Below are 13,287 nucleotides of genomic sequence, written 5' to 3' on the forward strand. Positions count from 1 at the left end.
AAAAAACGGAGCTCGTGTGAAGAATATATGATTTTTTGAAAAATCTAAAAATCCATACGTGCACGCACGCACGCCGATAAGGCTCATGGCGCACAAAGACACCCCAACACGGCCTACCACGTTTTTTCCATGTGTCACCCTCTAACTGGATCCACATCACCAGCCCCAACAAAATGCACAATGCACATCTAGGGTGCACGACACGCACCCCTACTACAAATGGATGTTTTCGGTTTCCTTCATTTATCACTCTTTCTTTACACTCTAGTCACTCCAAACTCTCTGGAGAATACCTACCCCTCAAGTCCAACTTTTTTTGCATTTTTGGAGTGCTTTAGTGAAGATCTGAGGAAGTGGGTCGTGCAAACAGAAGTGCTCATTATCGAAGCCTTGCCTACGATCTTCCCAGTTTTCGCTAGGATCCCTATAAGTTAAGCAACACTTCTAGTGTAACTTATATTTATATTCATAGTCGTTGTTATATATATATATATATATATATATATATATATATATATATATATATATATATATATTACGGCGGAGGTGGCTAGAATGGTCATGTTGGCTTGGTTGTTGGATTTCAGAAAAGTTATATGTCGAAATGATCCTGCCTCCCAACTGTCCGAAATGGATGATCCTTATTTGATATAACTCTTAGTAATCATTGGAACTAATGAAAGATCTGGTTTTCATTACCAGATTGTCATAGAAATTAATAAGTTATAGTATTATAGGTTAATACTTGTTAGATACGTTACCCGTCAGTTGAATCGTCAGTAGGATCACCTAGATAGTTATCAATCTTCTAAATAACTATCCAGGTGAGTTATCTCACTATACTATGTATTACAATACATGTCCATGTATGTTAGGATGGAAAGCCAGTAGGGTAGGGCTGATCGTATAGCCTTTATGTGCTTAAGTATAAACTGGTAAAGTAGAAAGTATAAATGTGCATGTACTAGCATAATATAGAAGGCAGTCTCTATGTGAGTAATTGTTGTGATATTTGAATTAGATGGGTGATGATAAGTGGAACAATTAAAGAGGATGGGAGTCTATAGGCTCGTATGTGGACGGAATGGTGTGAAGGTCGTAATTATGCATAGACCTATGCTAACAAAATAGTGTGAAGGTCGTAACTACACATAGATATGTGCTAACGAAATGACGTGTAGGCTACAAGTACACATAGAATCGTGTTAAAGAAATGGCACGTATGTTGTAAGTACATGTATTATTGGCAGATAGTTTAACATCTTGAAATCAGGTATATTTTATTATCACTTGAATCTTTATTAAAAGTGGCACATTTTGTCCCTTAAAGAAAAAGGCTCGCGGAATAGGTCGTACGTAGGGCGTATATATGAGTAAACGCAGCATACTCATGGAGCATGCAAGATCATGGACGTCCAGCTAGTAAGATATGCATACGTGTGGTACGTCGGACGTACTAACCTAGGTTTCAAACACTAATTTTAAGGGTTGCCCCTATTTAAAGAACATTATGTTTTCATTTAAGCATCCTTATCAGCCTCCAAACCCTCTCAAAAACACTAGTCTCGATTTTTGTTTCTTGTGTGAGCTTTTGCAAGTTTTTGAGTGTTCTTGGTGCTTGTAGTGGAAGAACGAGACTTGAGAAGGAGTGGGTGCTAGTAAGCTTGTAGATCCAGAAACATTCCATCTTTATGCATCATTTTTAGGTATAAAGTCTATACCTTGAAAATCCTTTATTTAGATCTTCATGATTAAATTTTTATGAACTTTTTTCACCAAGATTGGACCTTTATGAGTTCGGAGCACTCCAGGGAATTGTAGGTGTCCTTTCATGCATTTTATGACCTCTAGATCCATAAAAATGGTTCCTTGCTCATTCCCTTTGGCTCCTGCATGAGTAAGGTAGCTTAGATTGCATTAGAAGCTAAAGATTAGGTCCTATTGGATTAGGTATTTAAGCTCATAACTATAATTGGTATATACTTACATTGATAGCAGCATAGTCCTTTTAGGTTGCCCTCAAAACAAGCTACTGGACATGATGACTTTTGGGGAGAGAGGTTGAATTTATTATTTGATTAATAAATTGAAATAAATGATTTTTTTAATATATTATGAAAATAATATATTAACTTGGAATAGTTATATGTAATTAATATTTAATCATAAATTAATTAAATTTAATTTCAAGATTAAAATAGTTAATTAAAAGTGCAGGGACTGAATTGTAATTGTTCGATAGTTGAGAAAAAGACAATCTAGAACCCTCCATAGGCTATGGATGGTTTTTACTAAAGGATTTGATGATTTCTTAATGCCTAAGGAATTCTAGAATTATCCTTAGAGGATAAACAGGAAAGTGGATAACTGTCTGGTTTAAGATAATCTTGGATTAGGGATTATCTAGGGTTTCTTGACTGGACTATAAATAGGGATATACCCTATGGATTTTGGCCATTCTCTTCTCTGGATGATCTGGACGAAACTTTTACCCTCTCTCCTCCTTATTCATCAACTTCCTTTGCTAATGTTGGGTGTGAACCATTGGAGGCGTGACATTTGTGACGCTTTCTCTCAAGGCTGTAACAACACAAGATTTTCATTGTTAGTACTACATAACAATTGAGGTATGATTTTCTTAACCCTAATTGTATTTTTTGTTATATACTAGTGTTCTAGCGTTTTTCTAGTTTGGTTTTTTTCAATTTGTATGTTCAATTAGAAAAAATGTAGATCAAATTATTTAGGGTTGCATGCACACACAGGATTGTTTGTTATGCTCAAAACCCATTAGGTCCTTCCTATCCATGGAAAGGCTTAAAGCCAATGACTTTATAGGTTAAGAAATATTCAATTAGTCTGATACATCGTTAGGTTAGTTGTCTTAAAGGATTAAGACACTAACTTAATGGAAGTAGAGGCAGACGGAGTACGCCGGGCGTACTCCTAGCTACGCGCATCATAGATGGTTCCTCCCTCGATGAAAGCTGACATCATTGTATGGCTAGCGTACTCGCTGAGCGTTGACTTTTGTTGACTTTGACCCTTGGTCAAGATTTAGGGTTTTGGACCATGAGAAAGGGAAAATGGTCCCTTTTCCTTTAGAAGGTTTAGTTGTGGGATTTGGACTCGCGAGTGAGTTTTGGACCTTAATTATTAAGTAGGGTTAATTATTTTGTTCACTAGGCGGAGTTTAGAGCCGGCAGTACTGGTGCTAGATTTATGTGTCCTCAGTATCAGGTGAGTCACCTCACTTATTCTTACATGTGTGGTAGAATAGTTGTATTTATGATGATCAGTTGGGTTTAGATGTTATGGTTATTTTATGCTATTTATATGGGACTGAGGCTACTGATAGCCAACTAGGGTTGTTGATAACCCACATGGCATGCTGTTAGCTCATTAGGACTGTTGATAGTCCCCAGGGTTGCTGATAACCTATAGTTGTTTATTTATGTTATGTTGTATGTGGTATCTTAAGGAACTCACTAAGCTTCGTGCTTACAGTTGTTGATTTATATGTGTCAGGTACTTCCGAGGACTGTGGAGAGGCGAAGGTTTGATTGTACACATGCGCTGGGAGATTTACTACTAGGACGTGTTTATGAAGTTTGATATTTTTGATATTGGTTGTTTTGGGATAATTATGTATTTGATAATTTGGTTGTGAAACTATGGTTTTGTTAAATTAAAAATGAAAATTTTGGTCTAAAATTTGAGGTGTTACTGATAGACAGTCATTGTTTGTAAGAATTATTCACTATGTGACAGCTCTAGACCGCTCTATACTATTACCGGATCTACTAGTCACGTTTTTGTGTCCACTTCTTCCTCTATTTGCCACCAAAGACTCGGTCACCCCGGCGATCAAGTCTTGAATCATTTAGCATCTCAATTTATTGCTCTTTACCAAAAAAATAATATAATTTGTCAAGCTTGTCAACTTGGAAAACATACTAGATTGCCTTTTTATTTATCAGATTCCACTATGTTTGAAGCATTTGAAATAATTCATTCTAATTTGTGGACATCTCCTATTACTAGTAATGGTGTTTTACCTTATTATTCTTTATTTCTTGATCATCACACTCATTATCTTTCGATGTAACCTCTCAAACAAAAATCTCAAGTATTTGACAAATTTCTTCATCTCTCTACTATAATCTAAACTCAATTGGATGCAACATAAAACAATTTAATGCAACAACCAGGGCGATACACCAGTAAATCCTTTCATGATCATTTCGCCTCTCATGACATTACCTTCCGTTTTTCATTCCTTCATACCTCTCAACAAAATGGAAGGTCTGGGCATATGATTTGTACCACAAATAACATGATGCGTATGCTATTGTTTCATTCCCATCTCCTTCGTACTTTCAGGCTCGAAGCCCTATACACGGTTTCCCATTTACTCAACATTCTTCCATCTGCATCCATATCCAATGACACTCCTTACTATCAACTTTTTCAACGCTATCCCATATATGACCATCTCCGCGTCTTTGGTTGTTTTTGTTTTCCCCAGTTAAACACTACACATAAACTCCAGCCACACCCCACACCCTGTATCTACCTTGGCTACCCCACCTATCATAGTGGTTTCCATTGTTACGATCTTTCTACTAAAAAGATCATTCTTTCTCGTCACGTCATTTTTGACAAGACTATATTCCCTTTTGGTTTGGTTACTCTCTCAAATCCCCCATCCTATGATTTCCTTTATGACTCTTACTTATCTCCTAACCTTCACCAAATATTAACTCCTACGCCTACCTCATCTCCTATTGTCTCTAATCCAAACCCTAATTAACCACCATCACCCCTACAACCATCACCTCCCACCCCTACCTCACCCCTCCAACTTTAATTCATCATATGCACACAAGATCAAAAAGTGGCATTGTCAAACCAATCACTCGCCTCAACCTCCATACTTCCTTTATTTCCTCTCTCCTTAGGTCTCACTTACATGCTTTGAAGGACCCAAACTGGCATAAAGCCATGAATGAGGAGTACAAAGAACTTATTACAAATGACACTTGGGTCCTTGTTCCGCGACCCTAGGGGACGAATGTGGTTAGATCTATGTGACTTTTTAAACAACAATTTCATGTTGATGGCCCTCTATTGTGCTATAAAGCACGCCTGGTCGCCAATGACCGTAGTCAGCAACAAGGCGTTGATTGTGATAAGATGTGTAACCCAGTTGTAAAATTGGCCACAATATGTACCATTCTCAATCTAGCTATCTATTGAAACTGGCCCACTCATCAGCTCGATATGAGTAATGCTTTTCTTCATGGACACATTCAAGAGACGGTTTACATGAACCTGCCTCCCGGTTTTTCAGATTTGCAACATCCAAATTATGTGTGCCACCTTCAGTGGTACCTCTATGGTCTAAAACAGACCCTTCGGGCATGGTAACAGTGTTTTTCTCAGCATGATCTTCGCCTGGAGTTTCACCATAGTTTCACTGACTCATCTCTTATTATATATCGTCACGATTCTGACACTGCATACCTCCTACTTTACGTTGACGATATCATTCTGACAACTTCATCTTCCATTTTTCTACGGTCTGTCATTGATCAACTTAGCAAAGAGTTTTCCATGAATGATCTTGGAGCTCTCAATTATTTATTGGGTATTTCTGCCACCCACTCCTCCCATGGTATTTTTCTTTCTTAGAGAAACTACGCCTCTGAGATCCTAGAGTTGGCTCATATGACTCAGTGCAATCCAGCGCGTACACCTGTTGTGACCACTCATAAGCTGGATACTATAGGTCCCCTCAGTTTAGATCAATCACATTATCACAGCCTTGCTAGAGCAATTCAGCATCTTGCCTTTACTAGACCAAACATTGCCTATGTAGTACAATAAATTTTCTTATTCATGCATGATCCACAAGAGCCTCATCTTCATGCGTTGAAGCGTATATTACACTACGTTTGTGGTACTTTGGAATATGGTTTGAAAATCCATATCTCCCCCACATCGGATCTTCGTGCCTACTCTAATGTAGACCGGGGTAGGTGTCCAGTCTCCCGTCGCTCCACATTTGGGTACTATGTTTTTCTTGGAGATAATCTGATCTCTTGGTCTTCTAAACACTAGGGGATTATTTCTCGATCAAGTGTAGCGACTGAGTATCATCGTGTTGTCAATGCTGTTGCCGAGACTTGTTGGGTTCGTAATTTACTTCGTGAGCTTTGGTGTCCTCACTCCAAAGCCACAATCATCTACTTAACAACATCAACTCTGTTTACATGACACATAACCCAGTGCAACATCTGTTGGATTAGGTGTTTAAACCCATAACTATAATTGGTATGTACTTGACCCGATAGTAACATGGTTCTTTTGGGTTGCCTTCACCATAGCAACTTGACTGGATGAATTATGTAGAAAGAGTTTAATTGTGATTTATTAATATATTATAGGAATAATATATTAATTGAGAAATCACATTATTTAATTAGTATTGATCAGAAATTAATTTGGAATTTATTTGGTGATTAAAAGAGACTAATTGAATTAAGGGGACTCGTATTGCAATTATATATTAGTTGCAAAGTTGGGCTTGTGGACCCCTAAGAAGGGATGGACAAAATCCTATGTGTAGCCCACATAGATTTCGTCCATAAGGAACCCCTAGGACTCCCAAAATCGGCCACTTGCTTCCAAGAGATTACCCTAGCCGATTTTGAGCCTCCAACTTCTCTCATATTCTTCCAACTTGCTATTTGGTGTTTGTAACTCACTAGAGGTGCAACATTTGAGGCACTAAGCTCTTGAAGGTCAAGATCTACAAACTACAAGCTAAAAGGTATTCTTCTAACTTTGTTTATGTTATGATTTCTGAAAATTGCATGCTAGTTAGGGTTCATGCTTTGGAGAATTTTGATTTGCATGTATAACTTGAGAAAAACATAGATCCGAAGCAATAGGGTTGCATGTACACCATATGAATGTTGTAGTGCTCAAAACCCATCAACATCAACGTATGAATCACATAGAGATTGACATTCATTTTGTTGGTGACCTGCTTGCCATAGGCATTGTGCGCGTCTTTCAGGTTCCCTCATCCGCTCAGTATGTCGATATCTTTACAAAAGGCATTACTACGTAACTTTTCAACGACTTCAAGACTAGTTTAAATGTTCCAAATTCTCCTCCCAAACCAACTAGGGGGGTTAGCGGATAGCTATTTATGTATTATTCTTGTTGTTGTTGGATTAGGTGTCTAAGCCCATAACTATAATTGGTATGTACTTGACCCGATAGTAGCATGGTCCTTTTGGGTTGCCTTCACCGAAGCAATTTGATAGGATGGATATTTGAGAAAGAGGTTATTTGTGATTTATTAATATATTATAAGAATAATATGTTGATTGTGAAATCATATTATTTAATTGGTATTGATCAGGAATTAATTTATTGATCAAAAGAGACTGATTAAATTTACGGGGACTGATTATGTAAATCAGTGATACATATAGTTTGGGCTAATGATCCATGTTGATTAGGGATGGACGAAATCTATGTGAGAGTAAATAAAGAGTTAGTCCAAAAGGCTATCAAATGATTTATTGGATTAAAGGCCTAAATGAATGAATTAGGGTTTACAAGTTGAAACCCTAGGAATTCCACATTATAAATGTAACCCCTAACACCCCTAAAATTGGCCAAGACTTCCAAGAAGAAACCCTAGCCGATTTTTGGGTGCTTCCTAGCCTCTCTCTCATATTCTTTCAATTCTTCTTGGTGTTTGTGACTTATTTGAGGTATCACATTTCATGTACTAAGCTCTTGAAAGGCCAAGTTCTACAAGCTACAACATAGAGGTATTCATCTAACTTGTTTTATGTTGTAAATCTCAAAATTGTATGCTAGTTAGGGTTCATGGTTTGGATAATATGAAAATTTCATGTATAACTTGAGAAAACTTAGATCCAAAGCATTAGGGTTGTATGTGCACCATAGGATTGTTATAGTGCTCAAAACCCATCAGTGGTATCAGAGCCTAGGGTATTTTTTGTTAGATAGATGCACTGGTTAATTGATCAAAGTTGAAGCTAATTGAAATCTGCTCTCTGACCGGTAAACTCGATGAGTCCTATGAAGGAACTCGACGAGTTGAGCCAACTCAACGAGTCCATTGTCTGACTCGACGAGTTGGATCATCTGTTTGCATATTTTGGGTTTTTTGGCCAGAATTGGAATAAGATCATTACGACAAACTGTTTTGACTGATAAAATTCATCTTTTATGATAAGGTAATGATTATCCTCATCCAATTGGAGGATAATTGTCAAATTTTAAGATAATTACTTGATTATATGGTAAATTAATTATTTGTAGAATTTGATTTGAATTATCTTTCTATATGAAATTAGATTAGGTCAAATTTGTGATATAGAAAAATTATATGATTAATTTAATTACTTTCAAATTTGATCTAAGAAGTTTTCAAAAGTTTCTAAACTTGCCCTCAAGTTTTGGAATTTAAAATTTATTAAAAGTTTTAATTGTAAAATATTAAATTCCAAAACCCTAGAATTTTAAATATTTAAAATACATCCTTTTGGTTTCATAATTTGAATTTAGAATTAAAGGTATTAATTTTGGAAATTTAAATGGACACAACTAGAACGAATAATTATGGCCTTATTAATAGTTAATTAAAAGATTAATTAAGAGAGTATTAATAAATCCCAAATAACATGGTTTAAAATTCTAATTAAATTAAAAGTCTAATTTATTTACAAGATTAAACAAGCCAGTGTTTAAAAGTTTAAAATTCAACCATTATATTATTATAATATTAATAACTTAATACTATATATATATATATATATATATATATATATAACACAGTTAGTTTGTGACAACCCGGAATTTCCATTCGGTCAAACCCTAAAAGTCAATCACTTTTTATTATAAGTTAATGTCATTATTTCTTATTTTTATCAAATTTAAAGTTCGTTTGATCATTTTAATAATATTCTTTAAACGAACGGGTGAAAGAAAGTGTCGTCTCGGGTTTTGAAATTTAAAAACCGCAAACACCTCGTGTCTTAGAAGTTCGCGGCCAAACTTTTAAGTTTGGGTAGAAAAATCATCCAAAAATCGTAAACTCATGCATAAGAATGAGTTTACTCCCCAAGACTAGTCATTCTTGTGTTTACTCCCCAAACACCAAAAAAGTAAACTCCAAAATATGCCCTCAAGTATCATCCAAGTTTTTATTCAAAATCTTCAATCTAGTAAGTGTTTCTAGATCTTTCAAGTTAGTATATCACTTAATCTAGTGATTGTACATCCTTTAATCCAACCATTTTTGTGTTTTGATTAGTTTTTCCAAAACACCAAGAACACCAAGAACGCACACTAGTGTTCTTGGACTTTAAGTTCATTTCAAGCTTCCACAATGTAAGTACTTCTATCCTATAGTTATTTAAAGCTTGTTATACATGTTTATAGAAAAGAAAAGTCCCAAGAACACCAAGATAAAGGTGTTCACGGTTTTGGGAGGTCCCAAAACCGTAAACACTAAAAATAGGGCCAAAATGGTTTGTTAAGGTGCCTAGATGCTTCACAATGCCTTAGGGACTTGTCTAGATTCATCCTTGAAGAGTTTATCACACAAAACGCACCAAAACTTTCCATTTTTATGTGTTTACGGTTTGGGGATGTCCCAAAACCGTAAACACCCCAAAAAGTGTGTAAATGTCCCATAAAAGTCCCATAGTTACTTGTTATGTCTAAATCTAACCTAGGCTAGTGCCATGATTGAGCGAAGGACTTGAAAACCCCAAAAATACCAAACTTATGAGTTTAAGGTAGTAAACTCATGAGTTTAAGATAGTAAAATCATGAGTTTAAGGTAGTAAACTCATGGAGGAATGGTCCTTAGACCGTAAACTCCATTTAGGAGTGTTTTGATGCCACACAACACTTCCTAAGGCTAAATCATGAAGTACGAATGCTTGGAATAGCTTAGAAGACTTCAAATCAACAAATGGTCAAAAGGTTAGGAGTTTACGACCGTAAACTAAAGATTTTACGACCGTAAACTCATGGGGTGTTGGTCTTTAGGGAGTAAACTCATTTTAGGAGTGTTCCTTGAACCCCAATTATACTAGCCTTTCCCTACAACACCTAGATGCACTCCTGAACACTTATAACACTTATACAAAGTGTTTGTCATGTCCTAGAGTGTCTTGACTTGTTTATTAGTTGCTTAATGACTAATGGTTTATATACATATGTCCTCATATGTAATTAGGATCTTTGTGCGTGTCTAAGTCTTCACTTGACACCAAGCACTTATCCGACACTTCCTTTCGATCCACTCACAACAGGTGAGTTCATACCCGTTAATCAATGTTTTAAATGTTTTTAAATACTTGATGGGGGGATACAAGTAGAATCATGCTAGTTATTATATCAATCATATGTGATTAATAAGCAGCATTCAAATGATTAGCTACTCATTAGCCGTTCTACCAAACAGTTTCCTTCAAATGTTTTTCATAAACACTTTATATGTTTAAAACTCCTTATTAAACTATACATTTTACTCTATATGTTTCATTTCAAACTCATTTACAATTGTGTTTCAAACCTATGTTTGTTTATACTTAAACTGTTTTATCAAACCCATGCCTTCAAACCGTTTTATAGATTGACATCAAGTCGATCTTTTCTTAGATAATAATTATGTTCAAAGGTTTTACAAAACTTATTTTATGCTTTTATATTATCAATTGCATGCCTATATATGTATAGATATGTAAGAAATGTTTAAAAGACTTAGGAAGGCTATCCACCCTTTTCCTTTTCGCGCTTGAGATGGTCTGGTGGGACATCGGGTATCCGTCCAAAGGTTGTTTAAATATTAGTTATATATCATATGTACATATATAGTCATAAAGGTCCTTCTAGTTCATCCAATGCCCTTGGGTAGCAAGGGTATACATCCATGTTCATACGTACCAGTTACATTACTAGTAAGCTACCATATGGGTAGTTTAGGAAGATACTAGAACTATTACTAGAACACGATATCATACAATGAGTCAGTTCATTCATGAGTCAATACTTGCTAGATAGAGAGAGAACACACATCACAACTAGTACACACAGTACATTACTATACCTGCTAGATAGAGAGAGAACACATGTTACAGCTAGTACACGCAGAACATTACAGTACATTTACATAGATACATCTACATGAGTACATTTACATGAACACGTTTGCATATATACGCTTACATGACTACATTTACATAGATACATCTACATGAGTACATTTACATTAATACGTTTACATATACACGCTTACATGACTACATTTACATAGATACATTTACATGAGTACACTTACACGAATTACTAGTACATTTTATATGTATAGATTCTGTTATATAATCCTCATTCTTATCTTTACCTTGTGATTCAATCACATAATCGACGAGATAGATTGGATTTAATATCCTACTACCAAAGGATATGTTGCGGGATTAACCATTCCTAGAATCTCTGTTAGCTACAGAGGTAAAAGCACATCCACGGATGTCAACGGTTGATACCATTACAGGTATACTTTAAGGGACTAACTATTCCTATACCCAGCTGTTAGCAACAGAGGTAAATGTACATCTATGGATGTCATCAGTTAACATTGTTAGTTACCCTAGTACCAAAGGGTAATACTAAGGCTACATTCAGAACAGTCGGGTCTTGGTAGAAGGCTACATTCAGAACAGTCGGGTCTTGGTAGAAGGCTACATTCAGAGCAGTTAGGTCTTGGTAGAAGGCTACATTCAGAATAGTCGGGTCTTGGTAGAAGGCTACATTCAAAGCAGTTAGGTCTTGGTAGAAGGCTACATTCAGAGCAGTTAGGTCTTGGTAGAAGGCTACATTCAAAACAGTTAGGTCTTGGTAGAAGACTCCCTTTTATAGTAGTAGGAATCATAGGGATTTCTAGGGTTTTTCAAACGTTTAAATTTGTTCTACAAACATTTTCATACTTATATGAGTTTCCTTTCAAAACAATTTCAAGTCTTTCATTACAAGTTTTACAAATTAAGACACACTAATACTTATGATCTCACCAGCTTTAAAGTTGATACTCTCTTTCAAAATAACTTGTATCCTCAGGTCAACGATAGACAGCTACCGATGCAAAGTTTAGAGAAGATGGAGCTCAATCAAGACTCATCTTTCATTTTGTTTATACTTTAGTGTCTATTATAATTTGACAGAACACTTGTATTGAAATTGTATAATTAATGCAATGGATGATGTTGTTGCTTGTTTACTACTTTTCATTGTTGTGATACTGTACATGACGTCCTCCACCCCAGAACGTTTCCGTTGTTCTTGGTTTTGGGGTGTGACAGAGTGGTATCAGAGCATTCTTTATAGTGAATTAAGTATATCAACCCATAAAAGATATACTAACTATAAATACATAGGGATTAAAAATACTCTGACCAAGAGTTTATACTTTAAATAATAAAATATTTAATTAAATATACATGCCTGCATTCATACTAAAATCAGTGTCACTAGGACAGTACAAAAGAATTACGATTGTTGTGCAACACATGTGGACTTAGAGACATATGGTCAAAACTGGGAAGATATAGCTTGATCAACTATATTATCCGAGGGTTGACTAGCATGTGCCTAAGTGTAGTTGTGTGGTTGCAACAAGTCAAAAATCTTACCAACCCTACCACAATGAGAACAGTAGAACATAACATTAAACTTAAAATACTATAGGGGTATTTGGTGTTACTATAAGTACTTTATACTTGAGAACTAAAACGGGATCCTCATTACTAAGTTGAAAGTTGCTAAGTGGATACACTAAGGCTATATGTAATTAGGATGTTATAGACTTAGAATGTGTGAAAATTTTACTTTACCCCTATTCTGTGTGAACTTGGAGTTAAGGTCACTTATTCGAAGGCCTAGCCTGTTTCGATTACATATAATTGGTATGCACTTCACAAATAGCGATGTAACTAATGAAGATTTTCTAAATAATTATCTAGATAGTTCGTCTAATAATTATTTTCTTACCCCAATTCTCGCGTAGATAACATGGCTGGACTCCATCCCCATGGCAACCAGTATCTCCCGAACGAAGTCGTTGCTGGTTGGTTTGGAGAAGAACCAGAGAATGATCATCCTATCCCTTTGAATAATCACCATGATGAAGACCTTTCAGACGATGCTAACTCCGAACCCGAGGTTGAGAAC

Source organism: Lactuca serriola, chromosome 3, assembly GCF_051521515.1.
Source record: "Lactuca serriola cultivar US96UC23 chromosome 3, Lser_US96UC23_V15, whole genome shotgun sequence".
NCBI lineage: Eukaryota > Viridiplantae > Streptophyta > Magnoliopsida > Asterales > Asteraceae > Lactuca > Lactuca serriola.